This window comes from Ptychodera flava, chromosome 19 (assembly GCF_041260155.1).
Source record: "Ptychodera flava strain L36383 chromosome 19, AS_Pfla_20210202, whole genome shotgun sequence".
Lineage (NCBI taxonomy): Eukaryota > Metazoa > Hemichordata > Enteropneusta > Ptychoderidae > Ptychodera > Ptychodera flava.
In genome coordinates this window covers 6,532,413-6,545,178 of record NC_091946.1, presented here as the reverse complement: position 1 = coordinate 6,545,178, position 12,766 = coordinate 6,532,413, and the positions used below count along the sequence as shown (strand labels likewise).

At 37.9% G+C, this 12,766-nt stretch overlaps 1 protein-coding gene across 7 annotated transcripts in view; it reads left to right on the top strand.

Moving 5' to 3' along the window:
* LOC139118453 (transcription factor Sox-3-like) overlaps window positions 1-12,766 on the top strand; it is a 127,429-nt gene that overhangs the window by 23,065 nt on the left and 91,598 nt on the right. For 5 of the 7 annotated variants that reach the window (XR_011548730.1, XR_011548727.1, XR_011548721.1 and 2 more), the window contains 2 exons: window positions 684-1,262; window positions 6,678-7,150. The gene's annotated coding sequence lies outside the window, so the exon portion shown is untranslated. The remainder of the gene's footprint in view (window positions 1-683; window positions 1,263-6,677; window positions 7,151-12,766) is intronic. The other 2 variants (XR_011548724.1, XR_011548725.1) reach the window with 1 other exon arrangement.

Sequence of the window (12,766 nt, the reverse complement as noted above, 5' to 3'; positions counted from 1 at the left end):
ACCGATAAAGAAAATTAAATTTTTATGATGGACATATATGTTCTTGTGAAAATCAAAAATATAATTTTTTCAATGGAGCTAACAAGACCAACTGTAATATTTTTTCGGTTATTCTATTTCGCTGATTCAAAAATTAATCACCTGACTTGAATTATATTCGTTACCGTAAAATAGAATGGTTTGAATTCACCCTGAGTTGAATATCAAGTAATTTTTAAAACTTCACTGCCGATGCATGCGCGTACCACTCTAAGTAACAGTAAGATGAAACTGTTTTTCGAATACGAGATAAGTGATATGATTCGTCCTTTCACATATGTCAGTTTGGTCAAATGACCATCGTTGAAGTGGTTTCTTTGTTAACCTTATCATTAAGAGGCATTCTAATTCTCACCAATTTCGTAATTTATGTTTTAAGGCAGTAGGTTCTGAAAGTGCAGCTTCTTGGTCTCTCATATAACAAGTCATCACTTTGGGACATTCATTATCCAACACACCAAAATGTCCCGATAAAAAGAAGGCTTTATTGTTATCATTTGCCTATCACGTGACTTTCACGTGTTATAGTTTTGCAGTTGCCATTCGCGTCCGACTATAGACTATGTTGACAGAGTTTTCGATATGGCGGACGATTTCGGTTTTACAGCACAGTGATTTATTAACGTATGTTTTTTTCCCCGCAGGTTTTAACTTTCAGTTCGGCTCTGTTCTGCTAGAATCATCATTAGTTTCCCGGGAGAGAATTCACAGCCGGCTTTGCCGTAACTAAGATCATTAAACACTATGGTAAATTCACTCAAACAATATTTCATATGTAAATCTCCAGCCAACCAATACCTATTGAGGATTTATCCTCCACTCATGAAATATGTAAATTATGCCGGAAGAAACAAAACGCGAGGCATATCAATGATTCTATCGTCTGCTTTAAGGTCCACGCCATGAAAATTACAAATCCACTCCAGAATGACAAATAACAAGATGTTGCAGATTCTCTAGTTTGCCTACAACAAGACGCAATCCCATGATTCATTGCAGTTTCCGCTAAAATTTCAAAAACTCCACATTTCTCGCATATTCAATCCTAGACCTCTATATTCCCCGTCAATAAGAATTCCCATAGTCCATTGCAAGCATAAGAATAATTTCAGTTCATACGATTTGAGTTCATGATTATTTTCTTCTGTTTTTTATTCACATCCGAGGAAATAACGTGTGTGAGGAGCTTACTTTCACTTGAAAAAGCACCCGATATGGAAAATGTGAGTACAAAAAATTCATATCATCTACATTGATGTATTTTAGCGTTTATACAATGAGATAAATAATACCTTTGAATTATTTACATATCATTTGCCATTTGGTAGTTATTTTCTCCCTGTGCGGTTGAATGCATTTCTAAACTTTCCGTTACTATACCCGACTTTCAAATCAGCACACTGTTAATAATGCGAAACCTAAGGCGCAATGAGACGATCTACTTTATATCCATCACTTGTATTGTGACTGCAAAGTATAGTTCCAACCCCATCACCTCTCAGTCATTTCCTGCGTTATAGGTCACTATTTTCCTTCTCCGTCTCCGTGTAACAAAGTGACAATGTCCATGAAGATAACGTCGCATGTTAAGTTTTGCACAAAAACAAGGGTCAGCAGGCGACAGACGATGATGGTCGCTGTAATGCCTGAAACGTGGGTTGACAGATTTTATTATGATAATCTGAAAAATACCATCTTTTTATCGTGCAAAACTGAACATTTCGACATGATTTTCATAAGCTGTAACATCACTGATATATATATATATATATATATATATATATATATATATATATATATGTATATATATATATATATATATATATTATATATATATATATAATATATATATATATATATATATATATATATATTATATATATATATATGCATTAACACAACATACATTATCTAGCCACCTACATTTGGTGGCTCGAAATCCCTTTCAGTCGATGAATTTTAGCTTACTTTCAAACAATCTCCTTGTTCATGCATTTGACAGTTTCAGGTACAAATATACCGGCACACTTAAAATATGCTAAAAATCGCCCCTGTAGCATGCTCAAGCTACATGCTAGCACATGGCGCCTTTGATGGTATCCCACACTTCCCATACAAGCAATAAAAGCTCAAGAGGTTTTCAAAGAGTCCGCCCTCTCTTCAAAGGCGCGCTGATTTTGAAATTAAAGATGAAATTAGGCGGAAGCTCATGGCTTAAACTGACTCGTCGCTCGAGGGACGACATGTCACTTCCGTTCTGAGTGATTGGGGTGTATCAGAGAGTTATTTAAAGCTTTGATGTCGATATTTTGTCGTGAAGATGAAACAACGATACTGAAAATGCTCTTGTTTTCGGAATGAAAATGCTCATTCAGACGCTTTCAAAATACATCAAAAGTTTATAACTGAGGGAACATTCATTTTTTGTGGGGAGGGGGAGGTCGGTGGAATTTGAGTTACAAATGGAATGCCAAAAGCGACCCCTCCAAATTATTTTTCTACATTACGACCCCACAATTCATCAATCGTAAAATGTTGATCCCCAATTATTCATCTGGTTGGTTTGATTAACCCTTTGAACCCCAAAACCCTGGGTTGGAGTTGACATTTGGAATACCATGTGGAATGACATCTGACTTCTGAAATAATCAAAGACTGTCCCCCATAACCATGTATTTTAAGAATCACCGTAAACCACTTGTTCGCAAAATATGCAAATTGTAGTCATGGACCTCATTAAATATTCAAAATGGCCGCCAACATATAAAAAATTTGTATTTTTTTCCACATTTATTTATTTCACAAGAGATTCTCATTAATTCATCATTTTACATGGTCAAACCATTGATTTCTGTCAAATCAGCATAGACTGCCATAAAATTGTAAAATCAATTGTGAAGATACTCTGATATTGTGTTATTCTGACTTATGAAGTGTAATGTAAAGAAAGGCTCTTTTTGTCGCATGTACATAGGCCTTAATATAAATATATAACGCTGTCGATATTGATGATGTCGCTGTCTTTTCTCATTGTCTGACGTATCCATGTCGTTCCCTGCCGCCTTCCTTAGTCCATCTAAAACAGTTACTCTGGAGAAAATAAAACAGAAATGCCTGCAGTATCGTTAACTTTACTGTATTGTTTCTCGATTACAAATCGCATACAATAAAGCTAATTCTTTCTTCACTTGCATGTTTTACAATAAAACAAGTTACTCTGAAAAGAAAAACTGTCTGCAGTATATTGTTTCAAAGTATTTGTGTAAAGCCCTTTTTTACATTTTGTAATACATCCCCAAAAGGTTACTATACTTGGAGACAAAAAATAGGAGCATCTACATGGTCCCAATATCTCATTTCATACTGATAAACAGTCACAGGTACACCATTGTCCTGCGAATGGTGAATGAATAGTTGACAGAAAATAGACTGGCTTACCATCCATCAGTCAAAACGACCAATCAGAACCGATTAGATGCAATTTACATCAATGAACTTGACAGTCAAAGTGACTCGTCAGAATAACTTATTAAAAAGCACTTGTCCCATTGGTGTTCTTACCTATATTTGTTTGTTAGCAATTTAGCAATTTTTCACAGTATTCAAACTATTATAAAAGTTATATCGTGAACATTGTCTAGACACTTATTTCTCTTTGTCAACCCGAATTTTTTATTTTTGTGAACAAAAGTGCTCTTTTCTGTTTGTTATCATCTGTGCCGACAGAATAAAGCCATGTTCGTATTCTGTTTTATATACTTTTCGGTCAATTCTCTTGTTTTTGCCTTAATTCTATATAAACTATTGTAAAATTTGATCCCCCCCCAAAAAAAATAAACCTCTCGGCCACCGACCCCTCGAAAAAACGAATGCTCTCTTATATACAATACCGTATCATACAGGGCACGACTTTGGCGGATCATACATTTACGATTTGATGAAAATGACTGGAAGCGTTCTACCTCGCTGTTAGACAACATAATTCGCGCCCTATACCTGTCGGTGCCCGATCGCACAGGCAATGGCACAGTTTCTAAAGCATTTTTCGTGACCTCTCGGGAATTCCTCCGCACTGCTTTTAAAACTCCGCTTTACAGTCAAAGAATTTTACAAAGAAGGGTAACAGGCACGGAAACTGTCTGCTTTCCGACTTTTGATCCATTTTGCCGATATCAAGGCAACACAAGCCCCGACAATTTTAATTGTAACGCCTGCTGTAAATACGACAAAGATTTTGGCGCCACTCAAACGCTCAACTCGACAAGTTTCGCTGACATAATAGCGTAAATGTAATTTCAAAAGTTTCATACAGACTACGCTAGCATCCTCGTGAAGCGCGCCGATCCATCTCGACTCAACGACTTCTCACAGATTTAATTTTTCCCCTCTCTTTTTAACCCCGCCAGTACGTTGCGTTTATTCTTTTCCCCAATCACTGTAAACCTTTCAACGCTGTATTATTTTTAGTCGGCAACGATCGCCAATATAACACAAATGTCATGTGTTACCCCGCGGTTTAAAAAGGCGGTAAAAATGCATTGAATTCTCGGCTTCGCGCACCTGGGTCCTTCATTACCTCAACGGTCTAGAGTCTTTGTGTCTTTTAATGCAATAGCGAATTTACTTTAAACAGCAATTTTAGGCGTAATTTGCTGGCGCTGTTAGTTTTCAAATGTTTGACTTCAATTGAAAGAATGCCTAACGCTTTCCGAGCCTATTTCTACATTTCAAGGATTTTATTTGGGTACGAATAGCGACAATGTAATATTTGTAAGAATGACCAGGACTTATTAAACATTAAGAATTTTCACTTTCAACATTCTTTTGTATAAAAGCGGGGAACGTTGTGTGAAAAGTCTTCAATTTTCTGTGATCTATGTGTCGCTAAAAAGGGGCTGATCAAGTGAACAAGTGTAAACCGAGGAGATTTCTTCGTAAATCATGTTTACCAACCGCTGCCAGGCCGCGCGACCACGACAAGTCATGCGCAATGACTATCGCAAATGCTTTGACGCCCTCTCAGAGAGCACTGAACCATCCATGACTGAATCATGTCTTCGACTGTGGCTACCTATAAATATCTTGAACAGCTGGCTATTTCGTTTCACTATTTGTTTCCTAAAATGTCTTCAAAAACTGAAATTCGCGTGGGGATCTTCTGGACTTCAAAACTTATTTGTGAGTCGGACGACACGAAATCATCCACGGGGCGAAGTGATATATTCGCTGAAACGAATACCAAAGTGTCTATATACAGTCGGATACATAAAACTGTGTCGACGGTTGCAACCTGGTAGTTCCAATTCGAACACGTGACATGAAAACGCCTACGAGTGAAAATAAGCGTACGTACTCTTAGATGCTCAGAGATACAGTTACTTTTATTTCACAAAAGCAGAGTTTTTGTCAGAATTACCTTGAGTGAGTCTGTGACCACTGACATTTTGTTGCTGAAAGTTTTTCCTACGCGACAATCAGATGATAAATTTGAACCATCGCTGTTTCTGGTTTACAACGTGGCAAGCCTGAGGATCCTGTAATTTGGTCAAAAAATGACGAGTTGCGTGATATCATGGTTTAGATTGACGGAAGTGATACTGTTATGTTTCGTATGGCAGCAAGAACTTGCAATGGACACGTTCTGTCGATATATGTGAAATATAGCCATTTTGTTGGTTTATTTGCTCGTGCTTTCTGCACTCCAAGGCTTTGCCCATATTTCAACATGCATCTCATCAATAAAATCTCCAAAGGAGATCAAATAGTTATCGCTTCGTGAATTTTAAGTCCGCGCCAAAATTCTTCTGGTGACCTGTAGGTGTACAAAATGCAAATTAGATAGGGCAGTTTGTGAACACCAGTGCATAGTTCGTAAACACCAACCAACCAAATTTCCCTCCTCTACATTTTGGAGGGGCCGTCGACCGCATGAAACGAAAAGTTATATGTTCTTGTTTAATTTGTTTTCGCATATTTTGGTTGACAGCAGTTATTTTCTAAATCGCCGTGTTCTGGCTTGACTTTTGCGTCAAGATAACCAATGGGAATTTGAACGATGAGATCCACAGCAATTCCTTGGACATCGTTGTGTGACAAACAATTCAGTGCTTTGTTCCATAACATACAATACTTGGTTATACTTCATCACAACATTCCGTCAAAATTAATTTGATGTCCGTTTTACAAACGAATGACAAGGACACAGTGGCTTCTTTTACGAAAGTCTATACTGTAATACTCAGCGATAAAAAAACTCGCTATGTTGTGACATTTGTGCTTCAATTCATGACACTTCGATTCATTGTATCAAAGCATTCGTTTTTGTGATTTATTATATTCCATGAAAGAGGTCTGGATTAAGATTTATCAGGAGAGATTAGGGCGGGATTAGATCCCATTGTCAAAACACACTCCTTGTTAATGGTGCGCCCGAGTCGATCTAAACCAGTGTGGATATTTCTTAAATTGATCAAGTACATAGAAGGTTGACCTTATTCATGATCACCAGCTTGTCTATCGATCTGCACGCAGCGTGGCGTTATATCGTTGATTTCTACCTTCAAATAGATCACTGGCTTTCCAAACAGTGTCTCTTCTCTCTTTGATGTGATTATTTTTTTGTTGTTGATGCGTTTTAGCAACTGACAATACAGGGAGGAAAAGGATGAATGAATGATCTCGAAGTGACGGGTTTGGGAATCGAGCCTACAACCAGAGGAACGCCGGCCACTGTGACTTGAGTTCGAGTTACGAAAACGCCCTGGGATACATCTGACCGAATACCCGGAAGTATTACATTTCTGGAGTCAGCAGGTTGTGTTTGTGACTTTGTCGGGGGTATGATGTGCAGCAGTTGCCATGGAAACCATACGGATACCTCGGATGCGCGGACAGGTATATGGATTTAGGGACGTGTGCAAAAATCGAGTTTAGTCGCCGCCGGGTAGCTTTGAACGTGACTGCTACTGCACACAACGTCGTGAAACACACTCAGCGGTGTCTGAGAGTGAGATGACACGGGGCAACCTATCTACGGAAGGCCGTGATGGAATCATACCGGATTTCGAGATCCCATCGCACAGTGGAACATAAATACAATAAATCGCAAACTGTAAGTATATAAAAAACTATGTTTGAGATTTCCATTCAAACTTAGTTCCATGTAAGTCAATAGCTCAGATCTGAGTCTACAGCATGTGTATGTCACGTGTTTGGTGAGATCTCTTCCTCCGTTCACTGTGTAGCCGTGTGTGTTTGTTGTAGAGTCTTTTGAACTCAGTTTGTATGATCATATTATATATATATATATATATATATATATATATATATATATATATATATATATATATATATATATATAAGTATGCAGCAGTGTCGTGGGAAATTACAATGCTCGATGCTAAAAGCAGAACGTCAAATTACTTCAAGTACAAAGTAATAATGTATGTTACTTAAGATGCATGGATATTAAGTAACAAATATTATTACTTTGTATTTGAAGTAATTTGTGTAAAATAAATAAATAAATAAATAAATAAATATGTATAGTCAATATATATATATAGTCATATATATATATATATATATATATATATATATATATATATATATATATATATATATATAATTCATTAAATTAAACACACATTTACAGTTATGTATGCTGTACGTTAGTTGTACGTTATATCTAGAGTAAACTGTGAAGCATAACGTTTCTCTCGACCTCCTTACGTTGCCGTTTCAAATCTACCAGTTCTAAAAGTTTTGTTCCCTGTTAGAAATGAATGGCGTGGGATATTAATGATATAGTTGAATGGAAGACATTGCCATAACATTTCTGCCATCGATGTATAAATACTACAAGCAACATTTACCATTTTCGCTGAGAAAATTGACGGTATTCCCAACGGTAGAGATTCTGCACGACGCTAAGCTCGTTACTGAAATTCAAATAAAATTGATAAATCTATCCTGGTTTTAGGCGATTACAGTGCCTAGGTGATAAAAGAACTAGTATGCTTGGTGTTTTTCTCCCTCAAAGACTGACCGATGGTTAATAGGACGGTAACTGTAACGCGACAGTTTTCACGAAAGTGATCGGATATGTGTTTGATCATGATTTCATTTCTACTTGAATTAGCACTGAAAGGCGATTTCTGTCAGCATGTGAAGTCTTTAATGGGAGTATGTGGAATTTATGACAGTGTAGGCAAAGGAGCGATGCGACACTTACGGTTATGTTGGACGCGTATTTAAAATGTCGGAAAAATGAAAAATGCAACGTAGGTTAATAATTTGTGTCCACTTATCTCTAACATGTAATCTTATCAGAAGTGTTCGCTCAGGTAAAAGTTTTCGATAAGCATCGACATCATTCAAAATGAGATTTGCAAATTGACACAAATTATATTTTATTATCACAGACGTATGAATGATGTATCGTGGAAAATTACGGTGTTGCGGTATGTTTTGGCGGGAAACGACATTTACACGTCATCGATAAATGTTTCCCCCATCAGGTTAAAATCATAGTTGGATTCATTTATAGCATTTTTGCATGCCACACTCTGTCACGACGCTTGATTGTTTAAATGCAAGGTAACTGAAATTGTGCGATTATTATATAGTCTGTTGTTCTCCATATTTTCTAATATCGTTGGCATTATGCCAATTCATTGTCGTTGGCGCCAACTTGAAATTTCTGGCGCGCGCTCTCGCGATAAGACCTCATGTAGGCAGCGGTGAGTTTTGTCTCTTTGTCAATAGGCATTTTCTTAGAAGTATGGAGACATATTCGAATGGAGGTTTTCATGGCTTTAACTAATGTGAGTATGAAACGGCGCATCTGGGACTCCATGGAGATGAGCTCTTCTAGAAGAATTCGGTGACTGATTCATTTTACTTCACAAATAGCATTACCTTCATTTTGCTTTATAACATTCCACTTTTTGTGTATTCGTCCAGGCCGACAGAATCGTTAACGGTATTCCCTCCTTTGATATTCGTCGACTCACAAAGAGCATTATGATACAGTCGCGTTCTGAAGCTCCCATCTTACTGCTGTTTTTTTGAAAGACCGTCTTAGCCTGGCTTTGAATTGCAAATTCCACCTAAAACTGCTTTCTGATTCTTCCCTACAAATAAAAGATAACACAGGTAGTCAATAAGATCTGTCGGATCTCGACAGGAAATTGTCGGCGTGCTTCAAAACTACTCTCAGCAAACATCTCAAATGGGAGTGACTTTTAAAGCTTTTATGCTGAAGGATTTGAATACATCTTAACTGGGTCCGAATCATTTTTCAAGTATGGCTGCAACAATAGCTCTGAATGGGGATTTTTCGACGCAAACAACGTCACAGTCGGACTATCACCGTTCTTTATCTGGTCTCCTTTTGTCCAGTCCTGGATGTATTCTGTAAACCCGGTTCGTCATTAAATCACTCGCCATGTTGTCATCCTAACACGCCATAATTACCAGGGGTCGGACGTGATCTCTACAAATGTCGAACACTGCGCGGCTATTCAACGTCGTCGCCAACCGACGGCACCTTCTGAAACCTCCCCGCCGCGAAAATTACTTTAGATCGCGAGATGGCATCGTTATTATCACGCTGTCTACCACTTCAAGAATTCAGTGCTGGGATATTTTCAGGTATATCTGGTAGCACCATGGCAAAAGTCTATGGGGTGGTTGTTTCTTTCCTCTTGTGAAACCCCAGGGATGGAGTGGGTTCTGACACTCTAACAAACGGCGTTGACATCGGTCTTCGTCCTAATAATCGCCCTGTGAGTGGTTCCAAGTATTTACTCTATCACATTACTTGAGGTCGTATTTGGAGTATCAGATGAGTACAAAGCCCGCGGTGGATGAAAGAATAGAGCTCGCCTTTTCACACGAGAAATAAAGAGCAATTGTTAGTTAGTAGTTGTCTTCCCTCTATGGGTTGTTTGTCTTCCCGTTGCCATGACTCTAATCTTCTAAATTCACTGTTTACGCCTCAAGGTGGTTTTTCATTCCTCAACTTACTGGACAAAAGAAACTGTCCCGACTCTAAGCCGGACCAAATCTTATTTGATTGTTGTTTTTATTGTGCGACCAATTAAAAAGGGCGTTACAACCGTTGACTTCTGTGCCCCGGAGTAAACACTCGTGTGATTCGCCCAGTGAGTCGGAATCGAGACGCTGCTTGGGGTGTTTAACTATGATCTAATCGTGATTCATGAATTTCTGACAACCAATGAGACAGCTTCAGATTAAAAAGTTTTAAAAGTGAGGTATAGTTCCCCGTCTTGGACTGTGGATGAGGTAAAGTTGAAATGAACATCTTTTTTCGCTAAAGTTTGACCTAACAGCGCATGTTCATTCAGGCACACAGATAAGGGCTTATTGATGTTTTGATAATACGAGGCGGTTTGTTGAAGATTTACTTTATCTATAATGTAACTTAATGCAACGTCTGCACATCTCCGACTTTTTATAACAAATATAATTTACACATTTGAATTTCTTTACAAACGAAGTACGTCGTCTACAATAAGCAACTCTCAGGTATATCGACCAATCAGATATTGTCTTTCATTCAACGGCATAAGCTTTCTGTAAGTATCGGAAAACGCCCTCACTGTGCGCAGAGTCTATCACAGCGTTTGCCAAATGGAATCAACTTTATCGTTGTAGCAAGGACGCCATGTTTTACCGGATGACGTGCACTACAGATTGATTTGTTGAGAAGCCGCTTCTTTGTGGTGTGTTTGCAAGGTTATATCTGATTGGTCGATTGTCGCTCTTCACTTAGACGTCGACCATGTTGACATGCGCGAGTTCATGCCGAAGTATTTCTTATCAAACTGAAAACCTCGACAATTTAGCACATTAAAAAGGCAGCAATGGTAAAGTTTCCGGTGATTTTTTTTCACTATTTTTTGTTTTGTATGTCAAGTTCAAGTTTTGTACAACTCCGACCGAATGATGAAATACATGCTATGGCGTCTGTACGTGTAAAATGTAGCATTATTGTTCACATTTGAATATTAGTCCGGACTTAAATTAATTTGTCTACAAATAACAATGCACTCTTCACATGTACGAACTGAGTTGACAACCTGAATCCCAACATGCTTTTGGAAAGTAGAATTATTGACATTAAAAAACAAAAGCTGCAAAAAGAATTCAATAAGAATGTTCCAACAACAAAAAATAACAATACCTACACAAGTATACTTGATTATCTTGTTGAGGCAGCGACCAAGGGGCGAATCCCTTCTGTTGTGAATTAAACAATTACACCGCCACGGGATGCTGGTGACTTCTAAGTTCTTCGGAATAATTCTCGTCCACGAGAAATATTAGAACATTCCGACACTTAGGTCCCTGCGATTGAAAAGCCGTTTCTCATGAAACTACATGTAGTCGCTAGGACTGAAATCCAGTTAAGATTTGTGTCCTTTGAATAAAGTCGAAAGAATTGTCAGATCAATTGACATTATTACATCTGATCAACGTATTTGAGCTGTTACTCCTTTGAAATAGAATGGCAATGTATATATGTATGCATTTATGCTTTCATAAAAGTGTGTTTGTCGTTTAAAACTGAATAAAACGCAGTACAACGACATGTAAATAAATCCAAATACGATTTCGCACATGCCACAACAGCCTTGGCTGTATTTATCATCATCATCATCATCATCATCATCATCATCATCATCATCATCATCATCATCATCATGATCATCATCATCATCATCATCATCATCATCATCATCATCATCATCACCACATCATCATCGCCATTATCATCACCACATCATCATCACCACCACCACCACCACCATCATCATCATCATCATCATCATCATCATCATCATCATCATCATCATCATCATCATCATCATCATCATCATCATCATCATCATCATCACCGTCATCATCATCATCATCACCATCATCATCATCATCATCATCATCATCATTATCATCACCACCACCATCATCATCATCATCATCATCATCATCATCATCATCATCATCATCATCATCATCATTATCATGCAGCATTGTCGCAATTCCGACAATCGTAGTCGCGGTTACGTCTAGGCACATGATCTCATCATAAAAAACATGAATGTCACGGTGCACAACGGATCAGTGATAATGATGATTATGCATGTTGGTGGTGAAGATGATGTTGGTGAAGTTGATGTTTATCTCATTGACAACTACTGTATCAACTGTAATGAGGCCCGTGGTAATGAAACCGTGCGTTCTATCTTCGGATCGGAGGATAATAATAAAACCGTTTATACAATGAAGGTTATCATAAGCTGTATCAAATGAAAGCTGTATTATATGTAGGGCCCAGTTGCTAAAATGAGGACAATAATATCCAACTATGTATTGACAGAAATTCGAATATTTGCATATTTTCTCTCCCATAACGACCAAAATGATTCTATTTTAGCAACGCAATATCCGTGATTTTGTTATCACATATCTTCAAAAGCATCACCAAGGTTACGGCATGATCACGGTCAAAATAAATTTTGACCCTCGGTCAAATTTCATTTCCCTTTTCCGACGACCGACGTGTCCTCCACGGATTGCGAAATTAGGGGACGGTATCTTATTGGTACTTTTTATTTAGGATTGCGTAAAAGCTGTTCAAGGACAAGTTTTGCTGTCAATAAGGGCTGCTTTGTTTGACCAATTCTGTGCTTGCGACATC